Consider the following 10668-nt stretch of genomic DNA (forward strand, 5'->3'; position numbering starts at 1 on the left):
ATTAACAACTTGAATATAGTGTAAATGTTCCTAATGACTGTGCATAGTCATTTAGGCCAACGAAAAATTCTTTATTAAATTCTTACCTATTAGTACGTATAAACATTTTTAATTTAAAGGATAAACAAAATATTTTTATTTTAAGAATCAGTTTGAAACAACGAATATCTAATAATTCATTAAATAATACATAGTTTTTATATTATTCACATAAACTCTTATTTAATTGCCACTAGTAATAAAAATATTATTATCATAATATAATATTTGATTTTTTTTTTTTTTCATTAAATTGATAAGATTTATTCTAAAACGGTTGAGAAATGAAATCATTTTTAAGCCTTGTATTTATTTTTAACTGCTGTTTTATGCTAATCCATAATACCTCGCAAGACTAATGAAAACGGCTAGGAATAATTTGCTAACGCATTTAGTTGTATATTGTATTTATCTTTTCTCTCATAGCTCTTCATTAGACTCCGAGATTCCTTCGCACTGCAATGTCTCGTCGCCCCTTAATCTTGACATATACCTGACAAGCCGGCCTATTCTTCTAGGTCTATTAAACAATTGCGCGACTCGTGGCGTCATAACACAATAATTCCTGTTGTTCTATCACAATATAACAATGAAACTACCATTGTATTAACATTATATAATGAGTTATAATTTATACATTAAAATCGTAATTAATTTTGTTTTAATTTTAAAATAAAGAAATGTCACACACTCAGTGTTCTTTCTGTCAAAGCAAATAGTCGTATTATTCATTATTTTAATTTATTATTATATTTTGTTCACTTAACAATTTATTGTTTGAGCATTATACTATAATCTATAAAAGTATAAATAGGTACTTCGAGATTGGTATTTACTTATTATAGGTACCAAATATTTGAAATATCTTTTAGATTGGTGTCTGGTGAGGAAACGGTGTTAACGATCTTCAAAATACTCGAGAAAGGTAATTTCTCACGGTCAATAACGTAATTAATATTAATTTTTTAATATGTAATATATAGATATAATTGACATTTACGAATTATTGAATTGTACGCTCTTCGACATCACCTTTTACATAATATGTTCATAAATATATTGTATATTTTACTAAAATAATAAAATTATGCTAAACATGTATTGTAGTTAACCACAGTTTTTAAAAAAATAATAGTTTAATCAATTATATAAATATTAGAGTGATTGATTTTTAAAATCCTTATCTTTTTGAGTTAAAAATTGTTTTCATCTACAAAAGAACTCAGTTTTATTAATTTTTTTTTTTTTTGTTAAATTAAAAGCTGCTATTTATTTAATTTAACTTAAACAAATTACTAAGAATACTACATAATTTCGGATACATTTATTGTACGACCAATTTGTATTTGAATACATATTTATAACAAATCCACGACATTACGACAATAATAATTTAGATACTTCGAGTTATATAACAGCAAAAGTAAATACACCTTCACATAATCAGCTTATATTATAATGAGTCGTTACATAATCCGTGTTATACGTCTTCATTAGATCTGTCCAAAAATAAAATTAACTTGGAAAATCATTCAAACAAAACATATTATTGCCTTCACTTAATATGTATAAATGTACAACGCATAATATATACTTACAACTTATTATGTGTAGTATTACAAACCGAGACCGTGTCGCATGTTTTGTTTTAACATTTAACACGTGTCACATTTAACTTTTACCATATTATTCAGTACCTGCTACCTACCCAAAACGTACCACGAGATCCCATATAATAAATGCGAATAGTATTTTGTAAGTTAATAACACAATGTATACTACGAGAGGATGTAGTGAAATTAAACGACATTGAAACATTTTAATATTACAATGGCGCGTACACGTTTATTCGAATATCAAAACATAATAAACGCACTATATTGTATTCTTTGGGATTTTAACGTATAAAATCTATTGCAAGGCATCTTAAGCTCTACGAAATAATTGTCTTTATTATATTTGATTCTTTTTTATTATTATTATTTTAATTATTATTTTAAATAAAACTTCTATTTCGTCTCCGAGATACTAAGCCGTATTTTAAATTTTGAATTACCGCAATCGCCGTCGAATATTGCATCTTTAGCACACATTAAAACAAATGCTTGTTATTTGCCATTGAAAAGCTCAATCGATTCGTTTTTCAAACGAACCCTACTTCGGAAATAAAATTCTGGTTAGTCGCATTCCTTAAATCACGTAACGTCGACCCCGTAAACATTTCCTTAGGGACAGTCTCGTGTATTATAATAATATATTATACGTAGATAGTGAAATATCTTGTGGTGGGTAAAAGATAACGCAAACTACAACAAAGAAAAACAAACGGGAATTATTTAAAATATAACATTAAGTTAATAGACGATATAGGTCCTTAGTAAATATAAAATATTTACTAAAACTAATGGAGTCTAATGAACTAAACACAAAAAAATCACAAGTTAAAAACGTATATGAATATGTGAATTTAAATGTTCAACGTTAAAAATTTAATTTTCTCAATTTGTGTATATTTGTATTATTTTAAATATTTTTTTATTATACAATCTGTTCGAATAAGTAAAACAATAAGCGAATGTGATGAGGGAAAAAAACATGCTACACACAGAATGAAGAAGTGTTCCCAGTAGAGAAACATTTTTTTTTTATTAACGTACCGTATTATATTTTTACAAAAATTTTAATTTAATTTTAATGATAATAACTTTTACCCTAACTTCTTAATTAATTAATATTATTAACTGAAAATTATAATATAAGTCGTTTTTCTATTCCTTTGTTGTTATTACTATTACTAGTAAACAATTTCAAATGTGATTATACTTAAATAAGTATATTTTGAAATCACTCATTTGAAACTTTTTAAGCACTCCTTTGTCGAAGAGTGTTTGTAGAAAAGATAAAAGTTTCTATTTTTTTTAATAAACACTGTTTGCATATGCGGGATACAGTATTACGCGTAACATACCTATATATTTTGAGTGATCAGTGGGTCTACCGTTATAATCGGTATGATAATACGAGTAAGAGGTACGCATTAACGTATAATATTACTTAATATTATAATATGAAATTCAAAAATTTACAAACAGTTTTATAATAGTCATATAATATTACCATGCCTGTAACGATATTTAACGGACATAATATTATAACAATCGTTTTTTCACACCGCTGCATTTCACAATTTCCAGCTTCTTTGATACATTCGATTTTAATTATGTTTCAATGACTGGCAAGTAATTATATGTTATAGAAATAATATGATGAAAATTATGAAATCAATAATCACACTAACAAATTATTTAAAAACAAAGACTTGGTGATTTTTGAAGAACAATAACGAAAAAAAAATATTTAAAAACTAAAATATATATTTATTTAAAATAATATGTAGTTTTCAACTCGCCGCCCGCAACTAATTTGGACATTCAAAAATCCTATTTAAGACCCCCTAGACTTACCCGTTAATCTCATTTACACATCACTGATTCATAGATGCCTGCACTGCCTATTTTGGTAGTCTATGCCTACATGACATAAATTAATGTTACATTCATACCATAGTAAAGGTGGCTCATCTATATGTGTTAATATTAGTACCTTTTGACTGCACAGCTACTTTGTGGACAGGAAACTTATATTGTAACTCCGTTGCGTTTTTATTCAAATAAATAAGCTAGTTCAAAAACGTATTTTAAAATTTTCTAGATTATGATTCCATGCATTAAATATTTATTATTTATTTTGTTTTTACTGTTAGAAAATGTTTTTTTGATGTATTTTAATACCTAAATAAATTATATCATAGGATTTAGGATTGGAAGCTTTTAGCCTTTCAGGTAACTGTCTTTAATCTGTTTTCCAGTATTTTTTTAGCATGCCCGTGTGTTGTTAAAATACATCAAAGTACGACATTTGCGAGCGAAAGCAATTTTTTCAAACTAAAAATGCGTGGATTACTATTTTTATAATAAAATACTTATTTAAATTAAGATGTATTCCTATATGAATTAACAATTATATAAAAATGGTTTTATTTAAAAAAGGGTCATCGTGTATTCTATTTATATCAAGATACCCAATCATGAATATAAAATCGTATTTATATTAGCTACTAAAGTCTTATAATTTAAATTATTCTCAAGTCCTGTTCACAGTTCAGCAAACTCTCTGCAATTTTTTTTTATTATTATTCCTTTTGCAAATAACTGCGAATAGTGCTAACAAAAATAATCCAAGGCCAAATCGTCAGATTATCAGCTACTATACATAGTCATTACAATTTTTTGCGCACAACCACCGCGATTAGTCCCACACAGAGTATTTAACATTAAATGTTATTGTGCTGACAGCACTCGAGCACGGCGAGTGCGCGCGTCGATTGCACAGCATAGTTTGAGTTAAGACTCTTACTCGGTAATATCGTAATAATAAATTTCGAGTAGTGAATCGTGGTCTATCTATAACGGTTAAAACGACTGATGAACCGATAACCGGATATAATATTGTATCCAATCGTACAACGGACATTATAATATTCGCTGATCAGCAATCTGAAAATATATATAAAAAAAAAAAAGTACTGCACAGCGGACGAGAACGTTTTACAATACTACCGCTCTTACACGATTACACCGCATACAGACACACGTTTTCGGGAGTATTCTGCAGTGGTCCTCTTGACGTCCTTCGCTGCCGCCGTCGAAGTCGAAGCCACAAGTGTCCAGGGATCTATTAGTCACTTCAACAGGCGGTGGCGGGCGGCGTCGGTGGTGGTGGGTGGTGGTGGTGGTGGTGGTAGATAACAACAACAACCCGTGCGCGCAACTACTTTAGGACTACGGTGGTAAATGCTGCCAACTATAAACGGAGAAACGTTTAACGGTCCTCTGCTCCTTTGCTCGATCCTTTGCTACTCTTCCTCCTTCCCCTACCCCCCCCCTCCACTGATTCCACCGCGCGCCAAAACCTAATCGATTTCGACAACCAATACGCCTCCGCGCGGTCGGAAGCACGTCGTAAACGATGCCAAAAATATCACGTCGAGAGACCTGCTGGCCGTCTCTGGCTTGATTTTAACGATAGTGATATAATACTGCTGGGCACATATACATATATATATAGATAGGACACGCGAGCGTATGTTCGATACGATTGTATATTATCGTATATGCATTGTAAACGTCGTCCAATAAACGTAACGATGCAAAATTTATTTGCGCTATACCTACGCGATATATAATAATATATACCAAACATATAGTAAGCGCACAAATGCCAATCGGGCGGTCGTGTAACTGACTTTTTGTTCCCCAAAAACGTCTAAATCAGATCGCGGACGTACCGTAAATTCTGCGCAGGTATTTCACTGTCCGTCTGTCAATATTACTAAGTATATTTCATCATATATTTATATTGCTATATTATAATATAAAGTGATCGATTTCATTGTTATTAATAATATGTACGGTTGTGTCCAACCAATTTTAAAACATTGCGTTATACCATTGTTATCGACTTTTGAATTTTTGAGGCAATACCGTCTTACCATACGGGACAAAGTGAATAGGTTCATGTTATACGTAGGTATGAAACGGCAATAACTTGACATTCTTCTAAGCGTTTGAAAGATTCCATTGTGTACGGTAAAATAAAAATGTAAGTTTAAATAAAAGTTTCAAGTTCCCACGAATAATAGATACTTTTGAATTAAGACATTATAACTAAAATCGTTTTAACTTCGTTCATATGATATATTATAATCCCCACAAAATGTGAATTTCAAAAGTCTATAATAATTAAATTGTGATTTTTTTGTATTTTTGGGTTTCAGTATAAGGGCACATGTGAGAAATTTTATATTAAATTCTAAGATTTAAAAATTGAACATTTTATAATATTTTAACGACAAAATAATAAGCTAATTCTCGTGATTTTGATGATTTTTGCCTATACATTTTAGCTTCAGATGCTTATAAAAAAAACCCGCTCTAAGTATTTTTAAATTGCAAAAATAACAGCTTGTGGTGAGAATCTTGTATTAAATATTCAAGCTTTATGACCGATACTAAAAAATCGTTGTCGGTAGATCGCGAGACACTCGTTCCACTTCAATAAATTTCGGTCGAATTATTAAAACGAACTAAAGTATATACGTATAAATTATATTATATCTTGTTAATATCAAGCGAACGAACACTTCGGGTATTTTAAATGAACTTGGTTTTTTTCGGTGTACGCATACACACAGCAGGACTAAGGCGAGCCGATAGGGTGGCATGATGGGCAATAGGCGGCGAGCCCGCGGGCCGTGACTCTAACCCACCAAGAATAAATAAACTACGTAAATCCAAAAATAGATAGCAAAATTTATAATTACGATAATCTTTTAAAAAAATTGTATATCATTATAAAATTAAATTGCTTTAAAAAAAAATTGAAAACTGATCGGTTTGCAGATTACAATTATATTTTAGATTCTGAACGGAGTTTTTATTTTACAATGATGTGTGATTTTTTTTTAATTTTTTTTTCTATGTCTGTCATCACTACTTTTTGGAGTAGTAATAATGCTTCGATTTTTGACTTCAGCCCCTCTTTGAAAAGGAAAATTCATCTAGTTGGTACTTTGGGGGGGGGAGTCAAAAGTAAAAAATTTCCAATAGTAAAGTTTTCAAAAGCGTCGGGAAAAACGGGAATTTTTACGCATAAACATTTTTCGACAAAATCGATTTTTTTATTTTGCTGTAACTCAAAAACGAATATTTGTAAATACTTGAAATTTTCACAAAATGTTTATATTATGGTTATCTATTTGCGATTACATTTTCAAAATATTTTGACCTTTTTTAAGCTACTTATAGACAATTGAAATTTTCGACTTTCTAAGTTTTTTTTTCTTAAAATGCCGATAAAAAAAATTTGGCTATACAAAAAATCTTTAAAATTTTATACAAGGTTTATTATAAGTTGTACTTATTGTAGTAAAAAAAAATCAAAAATCATTAGTCACAATTTTTGTTTATAAGCATTTATAGTTCAAATGTTTACAAAATATATCAAAATCACGAAAATTTGCAAAGAATTTTAAAGTTGAAAATTCATAAAATTTTTATGATTTATACTTAAGGATAAAAAATCCAATACTAGGTTATCCATAAGTTTCTGTAAAAAAAAATTCCGTTGTCAATATAGAAAACATTTTATGAGCGTATGAAATTTAATTTTTTACGCGTAAAATAACGATATATTACAATTGAAATATAGGTAATAATATAATATATCCAACTAATTATCATTGACTGACAAATCATCTCCGTTCAGAATCGTTTTTCGTATACAATGATACCCGTCATTGCATTCAAATTTAACACATCCATTATACTGACCAGTGACCTACTCTCCATCTCTACTGTACAGCAGAGCGATACCCACTTGCCCACTTTTTTTTTATAGATTATTATATTTATTAGTTCGTTGACGTTGGTGATATTATTATATTATAATAATTGTAGAGCGGAAATAACAATGAAACTTAATGAAAAAAAAACATTTTTTTTTAGAGAATTTTTTGAATAAATTAATATATTTTTAAAATTGTATTTATTATTAAAATGAATAACCATATGAATTTCCAGTTGTTATTCAGTGAAGCTGTGACATTTATCTATTAATATATTTTTAAAGACTGAGAATGATCGTTTGACGTCAGCTGAAGTTGTTTGGACATATTTAAAGCAACTAAGTATATTGTAGAGTCTTAATAAAAAATATTATGTATTATTTATCATATTTTTATCACTATTTAATGCCTATAAAATGTATTTTTGATTTTTTACTTGATGGCAATATATACTCATTTTTAATACTCTACTTTTTTAAATTGTCGCTACTTATAACTTATTAGTCGATGACGTGTCGTTAATCGTTGATTGATTTTGTTTTCGCACTCTATCGCGAATCAGTGAATCGTGTTGTGAATTTATGATCATGTCGAAAAAATTATACCTACAGTGATGGCTATGAAAAGCGTGAAAAAAGAACCGAACGACAAGAAAAATAATTGTTAAAACCGCTTAAAATCAATGGTTTTTTTTTTTATAGTACCGTTCTCCGTGAAAATAATAGTGATGAAACAATGATAAAAAATGCAAATCGTTCGTAATCTCGTAATCGATGGTCGCTCATATCACTCGTATCTCTATAGTTTCCCTGAATTCGCAAGACTAAAAAGGCCCGCCGGATTACTAGTTGCGCCACTACCGCAGCGGTGACCGGGAGTGGGTCACTCGGTCGTTCGAACGACGTATTTCCATCGACAATATTATACGACATACGCGCGCCTGCTATATTATATTATTATTGTAACGGAGCGAAAAAACTATTTTTATTGGTGTTTGGAGATGATGTTTTCTTTTTTTCTCACAGCATCCGAGACCCGGCCGACCGAGTATATTATATATATATATACCCGTACACCACGTATTATATTGCTCCCGCGATATGGTGGTATTGTTTCTATTTTTTCGGAGGTAAAACGCGTATATAGGTACGCGATATAAACTCGCGGCGGCGGTGGTGGTGCGAGCGACGGAGGGGCAACGTTCCTTTACCGCGCGGTGGTCGTACATAAAAGTTCATGGGTTGCGTATACGTCATATACGTATATTATATATATTATATAGTTTCGCCCGAATCGTCCGCCTCCGCAAAACTCGTATAAAACAACATCAATATATATATATATATAGGGTAGGCCGCGTGTAAAAATATTTTCTATGTTTTCCTTTGCCGAATATTATTATATTCGTTCGTTTCACCTTCGGTATACATATATATATATACAATCTCGTACATATAGGCGCAGTAGACGCCTCGTTTTCGACGCGTTCGATAATAATATAATATCATGTATAATGTGCGGTGTAGGTATTCGGCAAAACGGGCGCCGGTAAACGTCCAACGCATACGATTATATCGCAGCGAACGGCCGTCGTCGTCGTTTTTTCAACAGTTGCAGTTCCGGCGCAGGCCGTTCGATTTAGCTCGTGTGTATGATAATAATATGGCGTGTCGTTTTTTAACGGCCGTAGTTGCAGACGGTCCGGCGCGGAAACCGTTGGACGTATAGTCGATCGTCGTTGCAGGAGACGTCCGCCCCGTTACTCGAGGGTTTCATTGCGGTTCTGACGTCAAGCCGAACAAAATATCAAACGACTAAATAATAATAACAATAATTTTCTATCGACGATATAAAGTTTATGTTATATATTATTCGCTGTTGCGCACGTACACGAAGCAATGCCACCGATGCGACTAAGCTATAGTGATTTTAACTGGCCCACAAAAACTCGATACCGAAAAGTATTCTACGTAGCCCGGCGACTCGGTTGTCTAACTTAATGTCTAACTTAACTAGTTAACTTAATTAGCTCCGATTTGAATACGACGTGACTAAAACTAAATACTATATAATGTAACATACTTAATAACACTTATTGTAACTTGAATTTGAAACTATTTATTATTAAAATGTTTTTTGCTTCTTTATAAGTACTATACATATATTATGTATACCAAGATTATTTTTAAACTGATATAACCGCTTGGGCCTCCACACGAGTTTTCCTCAATGAGGCCCACTAGTCTTTTTGATATTAATTTAAATTAAAAATAAATAAATACATTTATCTACATATTGTTTGCTTATAAATAATGTTACGTGCCTACTTCAAATTTATTAAAGTACCTTTAACTCAAATATAAATAAATAACAATGTATAAACATTAAATTACTAATAAACATATAATACATTTGTACGTAGTAAAATTATGCTGTCCATTTCCATTAGTACACACACCGCTCCCGCGTAGTAAACGGATTTTGTTATAATTTGATTTCGATGTCATTGCTCATAACTCTTAAACACTACACATTTTCAGTCTATTCTATATTAAATAAAATTTGGTCACAAATGATTTCTGTTTAAATAAACCCATTAAGTCAATACTATATTAGTCCCGAAAGAAAATAGATTCAAATACAAAATATTTGTGACATCTAAAGCTTATATAACACTAAATGACTGATTAAATCCAACAAATGATACTAGTCCACCATCGATGACTATAAAACTTGTCGATAAATTAATATCACATCGAATAAATGCAGAAAATGTAGTTCCTTATTTCAAAATAAATGCAATTAATTTATATTATAATTTAATTGCAATATTATTGAAATTGACACTATAATAACAGTAACAAAATTTTAATAACGATGTCTAATTTGTTTTCTCAATTCATATTTTGTTATATATATCTTTAAAAATAAGATATTACATAGTATATAGATGATAAATGATCAAAATTTCAACTGTGACTAGTTGATCTTTATTAATTTTTTTGGATATTTATCTGCAATCACGATCCGCTACATGTTTAAAAAATTATAATTATTTTAATTTCCTCTATTAATTGATTTAACTTGCAGTATTTTTATTATTTCAAAAGACATTTAGTATTTTAGGTTGACACACAAAAATTCTTAGTTTTTACTTATAATGATGAATTAATGACAGAAAGATATAAAAAAATAATCCATAAAAATATAAATTGAAATAAAAA

The sequence above is a fragment of the Rhopalosiphum padi genome, chromosome 3 (assembly GCF_020882245.1).
Source record: "Rhopalosiphum padi isolate XX-2018 chromosome 3, ASM2088224v1, whole genome shotgun sequence".
Lineage (NCBI taxonomy): Eukaryota > Metazoa > Arthropoda > Insecta > Hemiptera > Aphididae > Rhopalosiphum > Rhopalosiphum padi.